We start from the raw sequence: 17045 nt of genomic DNA on the forward strand, positions 1-17045 counted from the left end.
AAAATTAGCCATTTAAGTGATCTTTTATTTATAAAAAGGAAATCCCAGGGAGGAAAAAAAAAAAAAAGGATAGGGCTCTAAAAAAATAATTTAGGCTGAGCTTTTTGCATTTTATAGATTAAGAAATTGAAGTCCAGAGAGTTTAATTGAATTCCCCAAGATCAAACAGCAAGTTAGAGGCAGAGCTTTAAAGAGACCTTCGATCCCTTATTGCCTCATTCATCATTACACTCTGCAGATTTTCAATTGTCAGTGGGGTGATGATCTTCTCTTATTCCCCCTCTGCAGTTCCCTGACATCTAGCCATTTTGACAGGCAACACCAGTGTCTTACAGCCTCAACTGAACATCTGGCATTAGGTGGAATACCACATGAGCTGAGACTATCAGTGCCCACTTCAATCATGCCCATATAGAAGAAGCCAAGATAAATCTGACCAAATAGACAGCTCATTGAAGCATCAGAAAAGAGTCATTTGGGATATTAGAGATTAGTCCAGATGCTACTTGAAAAGCAGTGTAAGTAATATAAGCAGTCACTTGTATGGCAGGTAAAAACTTCCCTCTTTGCTGTCCAGGCAGCCAGAGCATGGCTTCTATAACTGGGATCCACTAGATATGAATAATCACTGCTCTCATCCCTCCATATCTTTAACCCACTTAGGGTAACTTAACTTAATCTCACCTAATAATCAGTATGCCCTTGGAAAAAAAAATTTAGAAGATACCAACAGCACCATGAAGGAAACATTCTTCCCCCTCCAAGAAATCTTCAGTTGTACCTAATGGAGGCTTTGACCCAGGACACATTTTGTCCTCTTCTCCTCCACCTTTGTGGCTGGAAAATTCAGAAAATGAAAATAGCACTATTCAGAGTTTCCATAATGAACTTTTCTCATGCTTCATGCAGCCCCTAAAAATATCAATGGCCTTCTCTCAAGTCATGCTTCCTCTCCACAGGAGCTTCCCTCCAGGTGATCTTTCTCCTCCAATCTTCCCTCTTGTTCCAGGTTTGAAAAAAATCTGTTAGTTATAGCTCTCCTGTTCCTGCCCTACTATTTAGAGGTCTAGATCATAATAAACTATGGTTAAAGTGGTTACTTATCAAACAGCCCAAAGAAGTAATGGTTGTTTATTTAGGTACCCTTTTATGAGTAAAAATTTTAATTTGCTGGAAAAAAATGGGACACTGATTCATATTTGTAACCCACGCTTCAATGTACATTTACACAGGACTCTTATCATTGGTAGAGATTGATTGCTCAATGTTGTATCCCTTTGTGAGAGGTGGAGTTGATGAGGGGATGAGAAAGCTTTGAGACAGAAGATCTGGAGTTGTACACACTAGGTACTAAAGTGGAGGAATGATTTTGGGAAGAAGTCCATGTATAGAGGAGCCAGCACCACGATTATGTCCCTATACCCAATTTACTATGCTAGAAACTTATAATCTTGCTCCCAATGGGAAAGCTCATTTGTTCTGTGTGTTGTTTGCTATGTATTCTCATCTGCATACCTTCTCTGATTTCTGTTTGCCATTAACTTGGATAAATGGGTTTATCTGATATTTGTTATATATGTTCATTGTGGAACTGGCATTTGGCAGAAAGAGAGTCAGGCCTTACATAGATAGTTCTGGGAACTCCATCATTAAGGGATAGTGATAAGGAACTAGCTTGAACCTAAAAAAAGTTTCCCTAGACTAAAAAATATTTAGGCATATAGATAGATATATTTCTAGCCCTGTATCCCCTCTGCCTGAGGAGAGAAGAGTGTCTAGCCCAGGAGTGAGGAATCTGCAGCCTTGAGGCCACATGTAGCCTTCTAGGTCCTCAAGTGAGGCCCTATGAATGAATCTAAGTTTTACAGAACAAATAAAACTTGGACTCAGTCAAAAGACCACACACAAGGATATAGTAGGCCACATGTGGCCTCAAGGCCACAGGTTCTCCATTCTTGATCTAGCTTCTGACTCCAATTTCTTGCCTACATTTCCTCATGCCATGAATCAAAATCTCCCTGGGAGAAGGGTGGAGGAGACACTCAAGATATCTATCCTTGCCTCCTTGTGGGCCATATCTAGATTCGTGGATACGTGGACACAAAGCACACAAACTCTGTGTACATTATAAAACCCAAAAGCTACAAGAAGGAATTTGGCATGGGAAGCATAATCTAGTAGTTCCTGATGGTGAAATCTGATATTGTAGCCCAGTCCTTTTGACCCTCCTCCTTTTGAAGGAAGATACCATTTAGCTGTGTATTTAAAAAAATCTTTGAATTCCTGAAAGTTGTAAAAGATGTCTAGGCATGAGATAAAGCTGTGGTGAGGTGTGAAGGGGGGAAGGAATGAAAAAAGGGAGAAAGCAGCAGAAAATTGAAATACCTTCAGGGCCTATCAAAGCATTCCTAATACTATCACTCCCAATCTACCATAAGTGTAGACATTTTGGTGGATTGGTTTGCTTGTTGTCCTTCAGAGGATCAGAATGATTTCACTGCATTGGAGTCAAAGTATAACATGTCCTGTTGCAGCTAATCAGACCAATATGACCTTGGATGGCTCTACCATAGGTCAGGCACAAATAGTCCATATGAGCATTTGCAGTGGAGATGTCTAAATCTGCACATTTCAGATTTCTTTTGAGCTACTTCAATTCTGTTTTGCTCATAGAGCAAAAGGCCTTCTTGATGCGGGCATGCCTTGCTAGGCAATCCTTTGCCAGTGTCTCTGATCACCTACTTGATTCCAAAGTTCTTCAGAGAAACCTTAAGAATGTCCTTGTATCACTTCTTCTGACCACTACATAAGTACCTGTGTTGTGTGAGTTCTCAGTAAGATAATTTTTTAAGCAAAGGCACCTTTGACATTAAACAACATGGCCAGCCCATCAGGGTTGCATAGAGTTTGAATGCTTGAGAAAGGACCTGAGTGTCCGATACCTTATCTTGCTAGATGATCTTCAGAATCTTACTAAGACAATTCAAATAGAAGCATTTCAGTTTCCTAGCATGGCACATGTATACTGTACAGATTTCACAAACATACAATAATGAGGTCAGCACAACAGCTCTGTAGACCTTCTGTTTTGTAAGCAGTCAAATACCTCTTCTCTCCCACACTTTGATAACTAAACCAGGGAATGTGGAAACAAAGAAATAAAACTATTGAATGATGTCCCTAATGAATATTGGTACAATTTTTTTGTGTTTGATTGTGGTTATTTTTCCCACTTAATAGTATTTTACTTTTCCCAATTACATGTAAACATAGTTTTCAACATTTATTTTTATAAGATTTTGAGTTCCAAAGTTTTTTGCCTCTCTCCTTCCCCTCCCCTTTTGTTAAGATAGCAAACAATCTGTACATGTACAATTATGTTAAACATATTTCCACATTAGTCATGTTGTGAAAGAAGAATCAGAACAAAAGAGAAAAATCATAAGAAAACAAAACAAAACAAAAAGTGAAAACAGTATACTTCAATCTGCATTCAGACTCCATAGTCCTTTTTCTGAAGGTGAATAGCATTTTCTAGCATGAGTCTTGGAGTTCTCTTGGATCACTGTATTGCTCAGTAAAGGTAGTTCTATCATAGTTGATCATCACATAATGTTGCTGTTACTGTGTACAATGTTCTCCTGGTTCTGTTCACTTCACTCAGCATCAGTTCATATAAGTCTTTCCAGATTTTTCTGAAGTCTACCTGCTCATCATTTCTTGTAGCAAAATAGTGTCTATTACATTCATATACCACAACTTGTCCAGCCACTCCCCAGTTGATGGATATTCCCCTCAGTTTCTGATTCTTTGCCACCACAAAAAGAACCGCTATAGATATTTTTGTACATGTGATTCCTTTCCTCTTTTTATGATCTTTTTGGGATACAGACCTAGTAGTGGTATTGCTGGATCAAAGGGCATACAGTTTGATTGCCCTTTTGGCTTAGTTCCAAATTGCTTTCCAGAATGGTTGGAGCCGTTCACATCTCTACCAATAAGGCATCAGTATCCCAATTTTTCTGCATCTTCTCCAACATTTATTATTTTCTTTTTCTGTCATATTAGCCAAACTGAAAAGTGTGAGGTGGTACCTCAGAGTTGTTTTAATTTGCATTTCTCTAATCAATAACAATTTAGAGTATTTGTTCATATGATTACAGAGAGCTTTAATGTCTTCATCTGAAAACTGCCTGGTCATATCCTTTGACCATTTATCAATTAGGGAATGACTGGTATTCCTATAAATTTGACTCAGTTCTCTATATATTTGAGAAATGAGGCCTTTATCAGAAACATTGTCTATAATAACTGTTTCCCAACTTTCTGCTTTCCTTCTAATTGTGTTTGCATTGGTTTTGTTTGTGCAAATCCTTTTTTTATTTAATGTAATCAAAACTGTCCATTTTGAATCAGAATAAATTAACGATCAGAACAAAGGGGAAAAACCATGAGAAAGAAAAACATAACAAAACAAAAAGTGAAAACAGTATGCTTCAATCTCTTATTTGGTGATAAATTCTTCCCTTCTCCATGGATCTGACAGGAAAACTATTCCTTGCTCTCCTAAGTTTAGTGCAACATTTTAAAATAAGATTTTAGCAAAGAAACTATAGCAATACAACACAAAGATTATACATTATGACCAGATTGGTTTTGTACCAGTTATGCAAGTTTGGTTCAACATTAAGAAAACTATGAACATAAAGACCACATTAATAAGAAAAACACATGATTATATCAATAGCTTTTAACAAAATGTAATAGCCTTTTTTGTTAACAATAACAAAAAAAAGCCACTAGAAAACATAAGAATGAGTGGACGTTTCCTTAATCTGGTAAATAGCATCTATCTAGGGGCAGAGCCAAGATGGCAGAATAAAAGCAGAGACTAGCTTGAGTTCTCCCCCAAAGCCCTTCAAATACCTGTAAAAATGACTCTAAAATTTTTTTAGAGCAGCAGAACCCACAAAATGATAGAGCAAAACAAATTTCCAACCTAAGACAAGCTGGAAGATTGACAGGAAAGGTCTGTTGCACCAGTCTGAGAGAGGAGCACAGTCCAGCACAAAATGCACCAGCACAGACTGGGCCCCAGTAAACTCAAAGCAGACCTCAGGAGACTGAATCACTGGCAGCTGTGGCAGTTTCCAGACTTCTCAACCCACAAATGACAAAGACAACTTAGAAGATCAGTAGGAAAGGTCTGTCAGACCTGGGTGAAAGAGGAGCACTGTCTGGCCCTGTCCCAGGGCTGTGGGTAAGACAGCAGTGGCAGAGGCGGCAGAGGCAGCAGCAGTGGCTGCTTTTGGAGCTCTTGGCCCACAGAAAGTAGAGAGATCAATTGGTCAAAGGAGAATTTGGGGTACTGAGGCAGGATTCTCTTGCTTTGCCCATGCTTGGATCTCAGTTGTAGTCCAGGGTGTTGGTCCTGGGGTGAGGAGGAACACTGGCATAGCAAAGCTTGTGGCAGTGGTGGAGAGGGAATTCTCCTCACAGTTCCGAGGCAGAAAAGAGTGCTTGTGGTCACTAACAGACCAGAACACAAGTCAGGAGAGGAGTAAACACCTCTCCTTTAATTGTACCACCTTGGAAGAAATGAAAATTTACAGGTCCCTAGAAGTATCATTGAAAATAGCTACACAAAAGGGGCAGCTAGGTGGTGTAGTGGATAGAGCACTGGCCCTGAAGTCAGGAGTACCTGAGTTCAAATCCGGCCTCATACCAACACTTGACACTTACTAGCTGTGTGATCCTGGGCAAGTCACTTAACCCCAATTGCCTTAAAAAAAAAGAAAAAGAAAATAGCTACACAAAACCCCTGAAACTTGAGACCAAACACCCTCCACACTGGAAGCAGAGCCCTACCTTAATGAAAAGTTTAAAAGTCAAGTAATTGGCTGGGAAAATGAGCAAACAGTGAGAAAATACTGAGACATAGAATCTTACTTGAGTGACAAAGAAGATCAAAACATACAACCAGAAGAAGACAACAAAGTCAAAGCTCCCACATCCAAAGCTTCCAAGAAAAATAAGAAACAGTCCTAGGCATGGAAGAGCTCAAAAAGGATTTCGAGAAACAAGTGAGAAAAGTAGAGGAAAAATTGGGAAGAAAAATGAAAGTGATGCAAGAAAATCATGAAAAATGAGTCAACAGCTTGCTAAAGGTGACTCAAAAAAATACTGAAGAAAATGACACCTTACTCTCTTTGGCCCATTCACTACCAGAATGAAGGCCATTCTAAGCAACCAGACCTTCGACATCCCATAAAATGTTGACATCTCTCTTAAGAGTCAGACAATTATTGTGAAGGGGTTCAGAGGAATCCTCCACAGGGATTTCAACCTTATCAATCTTGAGTTCAGTCTCCTTGGAAAGAAGAAAAAAGGCTCCAGGCAGACAAATGGTGGAGAAATTGAAAAGAACTTGCAACCATATGAACAATCTGTAGTCACATACAAAACATGATCAAAGGCGTTGCCCTGGGTTTTTGTTACAAGATGAGCTCTGTGTATGCTCACTTCCCATCAATGTTGTTATTCAAGAAAATGGCTCACTTGTTGAAATAAGAAATTTTTTGGGTGAAAAATATATCCAAAGAGTGCACATTGAGACCAGGTGTTGCTTGTGCTGTTTCTCAAGCCCAAAAAGATGACTTAATTCTTGAAGGAAATGATATTGAACTTGTATCAAACTCAGCTGCCCTGATTCAACAGGTCACCACAGTCAAAAACAAGGATATCAGAAAATTTTTGGATGGTATCTATGTTTTTGAGAAAGGCACAGTGCAATAAGTTGATGAATAAGTTGGAAAAGATTTCAAAGACCATGTCCTGAGGAGTCAACACTTATTCAGATGTCAAAATAAAAATAATTTTTCTAAAAAAAAAAAGAAAAGAACACCTCAAAAATAGGCTAATCCAAACTGTAAAAGAGGTTCAAAAAGCTAATGAGGAGAAGAATGCCTTAAAAAGCAGAATTGGCCAAATGTAAAAGGAGGTCCAGAAGCTCACTGAAGAAAATAATTCTTTAAAAAATTAGAATGGAGCAAATGGAAGCTAATGATTTTATGAGAAATCAAGAAACAATAAAATAAAACTAAAAGAATGAAAAAATAGAAGAGAATGTGAAATATCTCATTGGAAAAACAACTGACCTAGAAAATAGAACCAGGAGAGAGAATTTAAAAATTATTCAACTATCTGAAAGCCATGATCAAAAAAAGAGCCTAACCATCATGTTTCAAGAAATTATCTATGAAAACTGCCCTGATATTCTAGAACCAGAGGGCACAATAAAAATTGAAAGAATCCACTGATCACCTCCTAAAAGTGACCCCAAAAGGAAAACTCCCAGGAATATTATAGTCAAATTCCAGAGTTCCCAGGTCAAGGAGAAAATATTCCAAGCAGCATAAAAGAATTCAAGTATTGTGGAAACACAATCAGGATAACACAAGATTTAACAGTTTCAACATTAAGGGACCAGAGGGCTTAGAATATGATATTTTGGAGGTCAAAGGAGATAGGATTACAACCAAGAATCACGTACCCAGCAAAACTGAGCATAATGCTTCAGAGGAAAAAATGGATATTCAGTGAAATAGAGGACTTTCAAGCATTCTTGATGAAAAGACCAGAGTTGAATAGAAATTTGACTTTTAAATAGAAGACTCAAGAGAAGTATAAAAAGGTAAACAGCAAAGAGAAATCATTAGGGACTTATTAAAGTTGAACTGTTCACATTCCTGCATGGAAAGATAATATTTGTAACTCATGAGACCTTTCTCTGTATTAGGGTAGTTGGAAGGAAGATAGATAGAGAGATAGATAGATAGATAGATAGATAGATAGATAGATAGATAGATAGATATGATATGATATGATATGATATGATATGATATGATATGATATAGACAGAGACTACAGGGTGAGTTGAATATGAAAGGATGATATATAAAAAATACTGGGAGAATAAAGGGAGAGGAAGAATGGGGTAAATTATCTCACATAAAAGAGGCAAGAAAAAGCTTTTACAGTGGAGGGGAAGAGCAGGGAGGTGAGAGGGAATGAGTGAGTTTTACTCTCATTAGATGTGGCTTAAAGAGGGAATAACATACACACTCAATTGGGTATGGAAATCTACCTTACCCTACAGGAAAGTAGGGGGGAAGGGGACAAGAGAAGGGAGTATGATGAAGGGAGGGCATATTAGGAGAGGGTGTAATCAGAAGCAAATACTTTTGAGGAGGGACAGGGTCAAAGGAAAGAATAGAATAAAAGGGGAGTGGGATAGGATAGAGGGAAATATAGCCTTTCACAACATGACCTTTATGGAAGTGTTTTGCATGACTCCACGTGTATAACCTGTATCAAATTGCTTGCCTTCTCAATTACGGAGGTGAGGAGGGAAGAGAATTTGGAACTCAAAGTTTTAAAAATGAGTGTTAAAAATTGTTCTTACATGCAAATGGGAAATAAGATATACAGGCAATGGGGCATTTCTATCTTGCCCTACAGGAAAATAGAAAGGAAGAGGATAAGAGAAGTGGTGGGGGGGGTGATAGAAGAGAGGGCAGATCGGAGCAAGGAGTAATCAGAATGCACACTGTCTTGGGGTTGGGTGAGAGGAGAGATGGGAAGGAAATCTGGAACTCAAAATCTTGTGGAAATGAATGTTGAAAACTAAAATTAATTAATTAATTAATAGAAAAATCATATCTATCTAAATCCAAGAGCTAGCACCATATGTAACTGGGATAAACTCAAATCCTTTACAATATGATGGAGATGAAGTGAAAATATTCACTGCGACCACTATTTGATATAGCAATCTATTTGCTATATTTAGTGGCAATAGCAATAAAGTAAAAAATAAAAGAAATCAAGGGACTCAGTATAGACAAAGAAGAAACAAAACTATCTCTTTTGCAGATCGTATGTTTAGAGAATTCTAGAGAGTCAACTAAAAAGTAAAAAAATAACTTCAGCCAAGTTGCAGGATATAAATTAAATTTATAAATGATCAGCTTTTCTGCATATTACTAGTTAAACCCATTAGGAGAAGATTAAAATAGAAATTACATTTGAAACAACTATGCTAAGTGCTAGGGATGCAAAGAAAGCTAGGGATACGAAGTTTCAGGGAATTCAAAATCTAATCAGGGAAACAACATGGTGACAACTATGTTTATTGTTATTTGGTTATATTTCAGTCATTTCTAACTCTTCATGATGCCATTTAGGATTTTCTTGGCAGAGATACTGGAGTGGTTTGACATTTCCCTCTCTAGCTCATTTTTTTGATGAGGAAACTGAGGCAAACAGTGTTAGGTGACTTGCTCAGGGTCACACAGATAGTAAGTGTCTGAGACTGGATTTCAACTCAGGTCTTCCTGACAACAGGCCCTGCATTCTCCACTGTGCCACTATGTACAGAAATATAGGTATAGAAAGGACGCAAGTGTCACTGAATAAAAGAGTATGTAAAAAGGAATAAGGAGTGGACAAGCCAAGAAAGGTTGGAAGAGGCAAGGTTATGAAGTGCTCTGCAAGTCAGAGGATTTCTCTTTGATCCTTGAGGTAACGGGGAGAGAGTGGAATTTAGTGAATAGAGGGTTGATAGGATTAGACTTACATTTTAAAAAAGTCAAAGTGGAGGGTGGATTGGAGTGGAGAGATACTTCTGATAACTGGCTATTACAATTGTCTAGGCATGAGCTCATGAGGGCCTGTACCAGTTGATGGAAGTTTCAGAGGAGAGAAGGGAACATATGTGAGATATATTACAAAGGAGGAAATAGGACTTCACCACTGATTATATATGGGACAAGTGGGAGAGTGAGGAGTCACAGGTGATTCCCAGGTTTTGATCCTGAGTAACTGAAAGGATGGTGGTGTCCTTGACTTACTGTCTGGGGGAAATTAGGCAGAGTGGAAGGAAAGATAATGAGTTCAATTTGAACATATGAAGTCTTCAAGGTCTATATGAGACTAAAGATGAGGAGAGAGGTTAGGGTTAGACAATTGGATCTGATAGTCATCTACATAAAGATGATCACCGGAATGAAGGGAGATGATGAGATCACCAAATGAAATGACATAGAGGATGAAAAGAAGAGGGCCCAGGACAAAGTTGTAGGGAATGCTCATGCTTAGCAGGCGTGACCTGGATGAAAAGCAGCAAAAAGGACAGAAGGAGGAGTCATACAGGAGAAAGTAATGTCATGGAAACTTAGAGAAAAGAGAGTACCACAAAGAAGGAAGAGGGTGATCAATCATTTAAATACTGTAGAGATGTCAAGAACAATAAAGACTGAGAAAAGGCCATAGTTTTGGCAATTAAGAAATTACTAGTAACTTTGGAGATAGCAGTTTCAGTGGAACTATAAAGTTGGAATCTACACGACAAAGAGTTAAGGAGAAAGAAAATGTGTAATGGAAGGACCTATTGTAGATGACCTTCTAAAGGAGTTTGACTATCAAAGGCAGAAGAGATATAGGGCAACAGCTATGAAGATGGATGGATCAAGTGATGGTTTGTTGAGAATGGGAGAGACACAGTCATATTTGTACAAATTAGGGAAGCAGCAGTAGACAGGAGGAGACTGAAGATTAAAAATTCAAGAGTTGGGATTATAGAGGGGCAGTCTGCTGGAGGAGATGGGATGGAATGTATTTACCTTTCAAATAGAGAGATTTACCTTGGCAAGGTGAAGTTTCACCTCTTCAAGTGAGACTAGGGTGAAGGTTGAGATAGTGATAGAGTCATCTGGGTGATGAGATGAGGAGGAGGGGAGAAGAGGGAGCTCTATGCCAATTTTCTATTTTTTTCAATGAAATATGAGGTAAGGTTCTCAGATGAGAGAGTAAAGGGGAATTGTGGAAGGGCTTGAGAAAAGATGAAAAATTTTGGAAAAGCTGCTGTAGTGAGTGGGATGGTATAAATTCTCTGAGGGAAAGAATGGTTTCATTTTTGTCTTTGTTCCCTGGGGCCTGACAATATAGCAATGGACACTTAATAAATGCTTATTGATTGAATGATTGATATTAGTAGCTCAGTTTCTTCCCCTCTCCAAAAAAAAAAAGCATTAAAGCCTAAAAAATAGCTAAAGAAGTTAGCTGACATATTGACACATTAAGGATTTCTGATCTCTTCTTTAGACTTATCACATACATACACACACACAAGAAGAAAGTTAGAATGCCAATCACAGATCTTATAAAAACCACTAACTTTTATCCTTCTGAGGGTATTTGTTATTATAAATGACACTCAGTTATACCCAGCCACATTTTCCTATTGGTCAGTAGCTTATCACGTGCCATTGTTCTGTAATATTCTGCTCTCTCATCTCCTTCACAACAGAAATACCCAGAGTAAGAGGACTTTGCTCAGTCCATCATATTCTGATCTGACCATTCACTTTTGGTATCAACCAAACTGTCAGGTCCAAATACTCCTACTAAATCTTCTCTTTGTATCCTAGCACCTAAAAAGGCTCACCTGCCTTATAAATACACAGCCCTTTAGTAATAGAACACTTTGGATAAAACTTAAGTAGAAAACTTGAACTATAAATTATTTTAATAATTCAGTGATATCAGTGCCAATGTTAGCACTGTGAGGTGGCCTACGGTGGTGACATACTCTGGAGTCTGGCTGGGGGCATGGGGTAGCTAGGTGGCATAGTGGATAGAGCACCGGCCCTGGAGTCAGGAGGAGGTTCAAATCTGGTCTCAGACCAAACACTTGACATTTACTAGCTGTGTGACCCTGGGCAAGTCACTTAACCCCAATTGCCTCTTCCCCAATTACATGTCAAGACAATTTTTAGCATTCAATTTTACAAGATTTTGACATTTCCCTCCACTCTTCTGAAAATGGTAGGAATTTGATAAAGGTTATGCATACGCTATCATGGAAAACATTTCTGTATTAGTCATAGCTGTAAAAGAAGAAACAGATCAGAAGGGAAAAAAAACACAAAAAGAATGAAGTGAAAAATTAGGCTTCGATCTGCATTCAGAATCCACCATTTTTTATCTGGATATGAATAGCCTTTTCCTTTGTGAGTCCTTTGTATTTGACTTGGATCATTGTGTTACTGAGAAGAGCTGAGTCATTCAAAGTTGATCATCACACAACGTTGCTGATACTGTGTACGATGTTTTCTGGTTCTGCTCATTTCATTCAATATCAGTTCATATAAATCTTTCCAGGTTTTTCTGAAATCTGTTCATCATTTCTTATTGCACAATAGTATTTCATTACATTCATATACCACAGCTTGTTCAGCCATTCCCTAACTGATAGGCATCCGCTCAATTTCCAAAATTTTGCCACCATGAAAAAGGCTGCTACAAATATTTTTGCACATGTAGGTTCTTTTCCCTTTTTAATGATCTCTTTGGGATAAAGACCTAGTAGTGGTATTGCTGGATCAAAGGGTATGCAGTTTTATGGCCCTTTGGGCCTAGTTCCAAATTGCCTTCCAGAATGGTTGGATCAGTTCACAACCCCACCAACTGTGCATTAGTATCCCAATTTTCCCTCATCTTCTCCAACATTTATCATTTTCTTTTTCTTTTTGGTCATATTAGCCAATCGATAGATGTGAGGTGGCACCTCAGAGCTGTTTTAATTTGCATTTTTCTAATCAAAAGTGATTTAGAGCACTTCTTCATATGCCTATAGATAGCTTTGATTTCTTCACCTGAAAACTGCCTGTTCACATCCTTTGACCATTTATCAATTGGGAAATGCTTTGTATTCTTATAAATCTGACTCAGTTCTCCACATATTTGAGAAATGAAGCCTTTATCAGAGATACTTGCTGTAAAAATTATTTCCCAGCTTCCCATTTTCTTTCTCATCTTGGTTACATTGGTTTTGCTTATGCAAAAGCTTTTAAATTTAATATAATTAAAATATCTATTTTATATTTCATGATGTTCTCTACCTCTTGTCTTGTAATGAACCTGTAACTTACCTAACTTCTCCTTTAAGAATTTGGATGGGGATGGCATTCTGGGATGACAGTGGAGTAGGTCAGAAAATTCAATGCTCTCCAAATTTCTTCCACAAACAATATGAAATAGCACTTCTGGGTGAATGTAGAGTGGTAAAAGTGAATAAGAGTTGGAGCAGAACAGTGGTCCCCCTGGAATAATTGGAGAAGATCCAAAGAAAAATCCCAGAACCAGGACTGAGGTTTCATCCCTATGAAGAGTAAAGACCTCCAGGCTAGTTCTGCTGAAGCAGCAAGTGGTGAACTCTGGGGCTAGCTAGCTTGGGAGGTATCCTTGGCCCCAGCCACAGAAACTTTTACCTCCTGGACAGTGTGAAGAGTTGGGCATCTGAGCTGGGGAAGATTCAGGGAACCTCTGTTGATAACGGACACCAGGCCTAGCTGTGCTGCCAAGATGTGGCCCTAGTGAGTGCAGAAGTAGTGGGGCAGGACCATGGCTGGCTGTGGCCACTTATAGGAGGGTGGAGTTCTTGGTTTTGGTTCCAGGCCAGAGAGGAGAACTGAAAGAGGATCCCAGGCCAGAGGCATCAACCCCCATGCCCCAGGACTAGAAGTAATTACAAATAGCAAATTGCTACAAATAAAAAAAAAATATGAAAAGGCAAAGGAGAAAGAATCTAACTATAGAAAGTTACTATGGGAATAGAGAAGACTGGGGTTCATCTTCAGAGGAGGATACTGAAGCAAAAAAAAGCCTCTCTTACCCCAAAGAGTAATAAAAAATTGTCACCTACCCAAAAAGAATTCATAGAAGAACTTTAAAAGTCAGATGAGAGAGATTTAATTTTCTTTTTAAAAAGAACAATCCAAGAAAAACAAGAAGATTATGAAAAGAATGTCAACCAATTCAAAAAGGAGATCCAGAATCTTAAGGAAGAAAATGACTCCTTGGAAATTAGAATTTGGCAAAGTGAAGCCAGTAAAGGTATAAGAGACCAAGAAATAATGAAACAAAGTATAAAGAATGAAAAAATAGAGAATGTGAAACATCTTCTAAGAGAAAAAAGAACAACTGATCTGGAGAATAGAACAAGAAAAGGAAACATAAGAACAATCTGACTACCTGAAAACTGCTATTAAAAAAGAATTTTGATACAATAATACAAGAAATAATTAAAGAAAACTGTACTGAAGCATTAGAATAAGAGGGGAAAGTAGATACAGAAAAAATCCACCAATTACCATCTGAAAGAGATCCTATGAGGAAAACTTACAGGAATATCATAGTTACATTCTGAAACCCTCAATTCAAGAAGAAAATATTATGAGCAACAAGAAAAAAAAAAAACATTTTAAATATGGTGCTGCCACAATTAGAATCACACAAGACCTAGCAATGGCTATAGTAAAAGACCACAGGTCTTGAAACACTATATATCAAAGAGCAAAAGAACTGGGGTTGTGGCCAAAAATATCACACCCAAAAAAGTTAAGCATGATCCTGAATGGGAAAAAATGGACATTCAGTGAATTGCCAGACTTTCAGGATTTTGTTAAAAAAAAAAACCTGACCTTAATAGAAGATTTGACATATATGATCCAAGAGAAATATATGCTGCATATCAAAGACTAATTACAAGAGACTCAATAAAGACAGACTGTTTGCTTTTTGTATGAGGAAACATAAATGTATGTCTAAAATAGTTATTAGAAATTGGGTAGTTTGAAAGAAAGATTGGGGTAGACTTCAGCATGATATGATTCTAGAGTAAAACTATTTATGAAAAGGTAAAAAGAGTGATTATCTTATACAAATGAGGCGTGAGGGGGAGAACTGACACAGAGGGATTAGATGGGGGAGGAGGGCTGGGAGTTCTGGAACCCTACCATCATCAGGAATGTGTTCAAAAGGGAACAATACACATATATCTGGAAGGATATAAAAGTCTTCTAAATTCAGTCTGTCCTAAACATTAAAGTGGACAAGTTATTCCTGTGTTGGAGACCAACACCCAAGTGACACTCAAGGCCTGCTTGAAAAGAATCAGGAGGGTCAGCTAGGTGGCGCAGTGGATAGAGCACCGGCCCTGAAGACAGGAGGAGCTGAGTTCAAATCTGGCCTCAGACCAAACACTTGAAGCTTACTAGCTGTGTGACCCTGGGCAAGTCACTTAACCCCATTTGCCAAAAAAAAAAAAAAAATCAGACATACTGCAAGGATAGAAATTGATAGTGGAGATGTTGGGGAGAGTGAGCATTTCTTGACAACTAAAATCACTAACTCCAAGCAAAACATATTAGATAATCTGATGGTTCTTTTGGTGACACTCTCTAGTCTTTCCTGTGCTTCCACTGTACTGCCCCTTAGGTACTTCAAGTAGGTACCAGAAATGGGCCACATGTTCAAAGAACCAATGGATCTATAGGGATAAGAGTAATTCAAACAAAAAAAGAGAAACTTCTACCATCATCAGTGAGCCAAAGCACTCCAACATTTTATTTTCTTAGAGGATGGTCAAAAGAAAAAAGTGAATATAGAGGCTATAATTACCAAGATAGAGAAAATTTTTTCTCAGTTTCCAAATGAGAGAGCTACTTAAGAAGATATGGGTAAAGTTGCAAAGGCCAATGGATGCCTGCTTTACTGTGAAGGCAATTGTTTTATGGTGCTGGGGGAAAGTGAGCTGGATATATGTCCATTCATAAGTTTATGAATTACCTTGATGATGCTGCAAAGTTCATTCATTTTTTAATGAATCCTGGATGTAACTATTTGGTGAAGGAAGACTTCATTCCATTTTTACAAAATGAAGTGAATACTCATCCTGGTTTGTCATTTTTAAAAGAAGCATCTGAATTTCATTCTTGATATATTACCACAGTTATACAACAGAATTTTTACACAGTAAATAGGTCCTGGTCTGGGAGAGTCACTTGTACTGAGCTGACAAAAAAAACAACAGTTTTTTGCAGAATGTTACATTATTGGAAAAGGAAGCTCATATTAACCAGTTGACAGAGTACTTCTCTTCAGAACACTTTTATGTCATTTGTTATAAATTATGGGAACTAGACATTGACCATGATCCCTTTATTGATCCAAAGGACTTAGCCTGACATAATGACCACGTATGACCTATGTCCAGTAGGATGATTGAAAGAATATTATCAGGAGCTGTGACAAGGGGCAAAAAGGTTCAGAAAGAAGGGAAAATAAGTTATGTGATTTTGTCTGGTTTTTGATATCTGAAGACAAAACAAAACAAAACAAAACAAAAAAAAAAACCAACCAAACAAACAAACAAAAAACCTCCAGCTAGTATTGAATATTGGTTCCGCTGCAAGGACCTTGATGGAGATGGAACATACTCAATGTATGAGCTGGAGTATTTATATCAGGAACAGGACCCAAAACTGGATAATATGGCTATTGAGTCTTAACCATTTGAAGATTGTCTTTGTCAGATGTTAGATCTTATGAAACCAAAATGTGAAGGAAAGATTACTTTTCGTGATTTAAAGAAATATAAATTAGCAAATTTTTGATACATTTTTCAACATTAATAAATATTTTGACCACAAACAGAAAGATCAGATTTCTGTAATTAGGAGTCCCGAAAGTGGAGGCCAAGAGCTCTCTGACTGAGAGAAATGTGCTGCTGAAGAATATAATGTTCTGGCGGCTGAAGAGGCAGCTGGTAACCAATGGAATGATGGTCACAAAGTAGAACTGAGTCCTATAGATCAGAAGGCCAATGCATTCAAATTTCAGTTGGAGAAAAGACGTTTCTTTGAAAGGCCTTTGCCTCCAGGTGGTATAGATTTGGATAAGTATGAAGATGATGTGGAGTTATTATGATTATGACCCAACATAGAAAGACTGCAGCAAATCTGCTACAACAGAAACAATCAGTGGCTTTGTTTCCAGACAGTATTAGTTTTTTGTTTTTTTTTTTTGTGGCACAAAACATTATTTAAACACCTTTTAAAGAAAATAAAGTGCATTTTTATGGAGGGATAATTTTGTATTTATCCAATATTCAAGCTTGTAAAATAGATATTTATTTATAGATA

General features: G+C 37.8%; 1 pseudogene; it reads left to right on the top strand.

Annotated features, from left to right (window-relative positions):
• The window catches only part of LOC114052182, a 102601-nt pseudogene extending 85771 nt beyond the window's left edge, over window positions 1-16830 (top strand).
• Window positions 16831-17045: the final 215 nt, after the last annotated feature.

This window comes from Vombatus ursinus, unplaced genomic scaffold (assembly GCF_900497805.2).
Source record: "Vombatus ursinus unplaced genomic scaffold, bare-nosed wombat genome assembly UNPS02014807.1, whole genome shotgun sequence".
NCBI lineage: Eukaryota > Metazoa > Chordata > Mammalia > Diprotodontia > Vombatidae > Vombatus > Vombatus ursinus.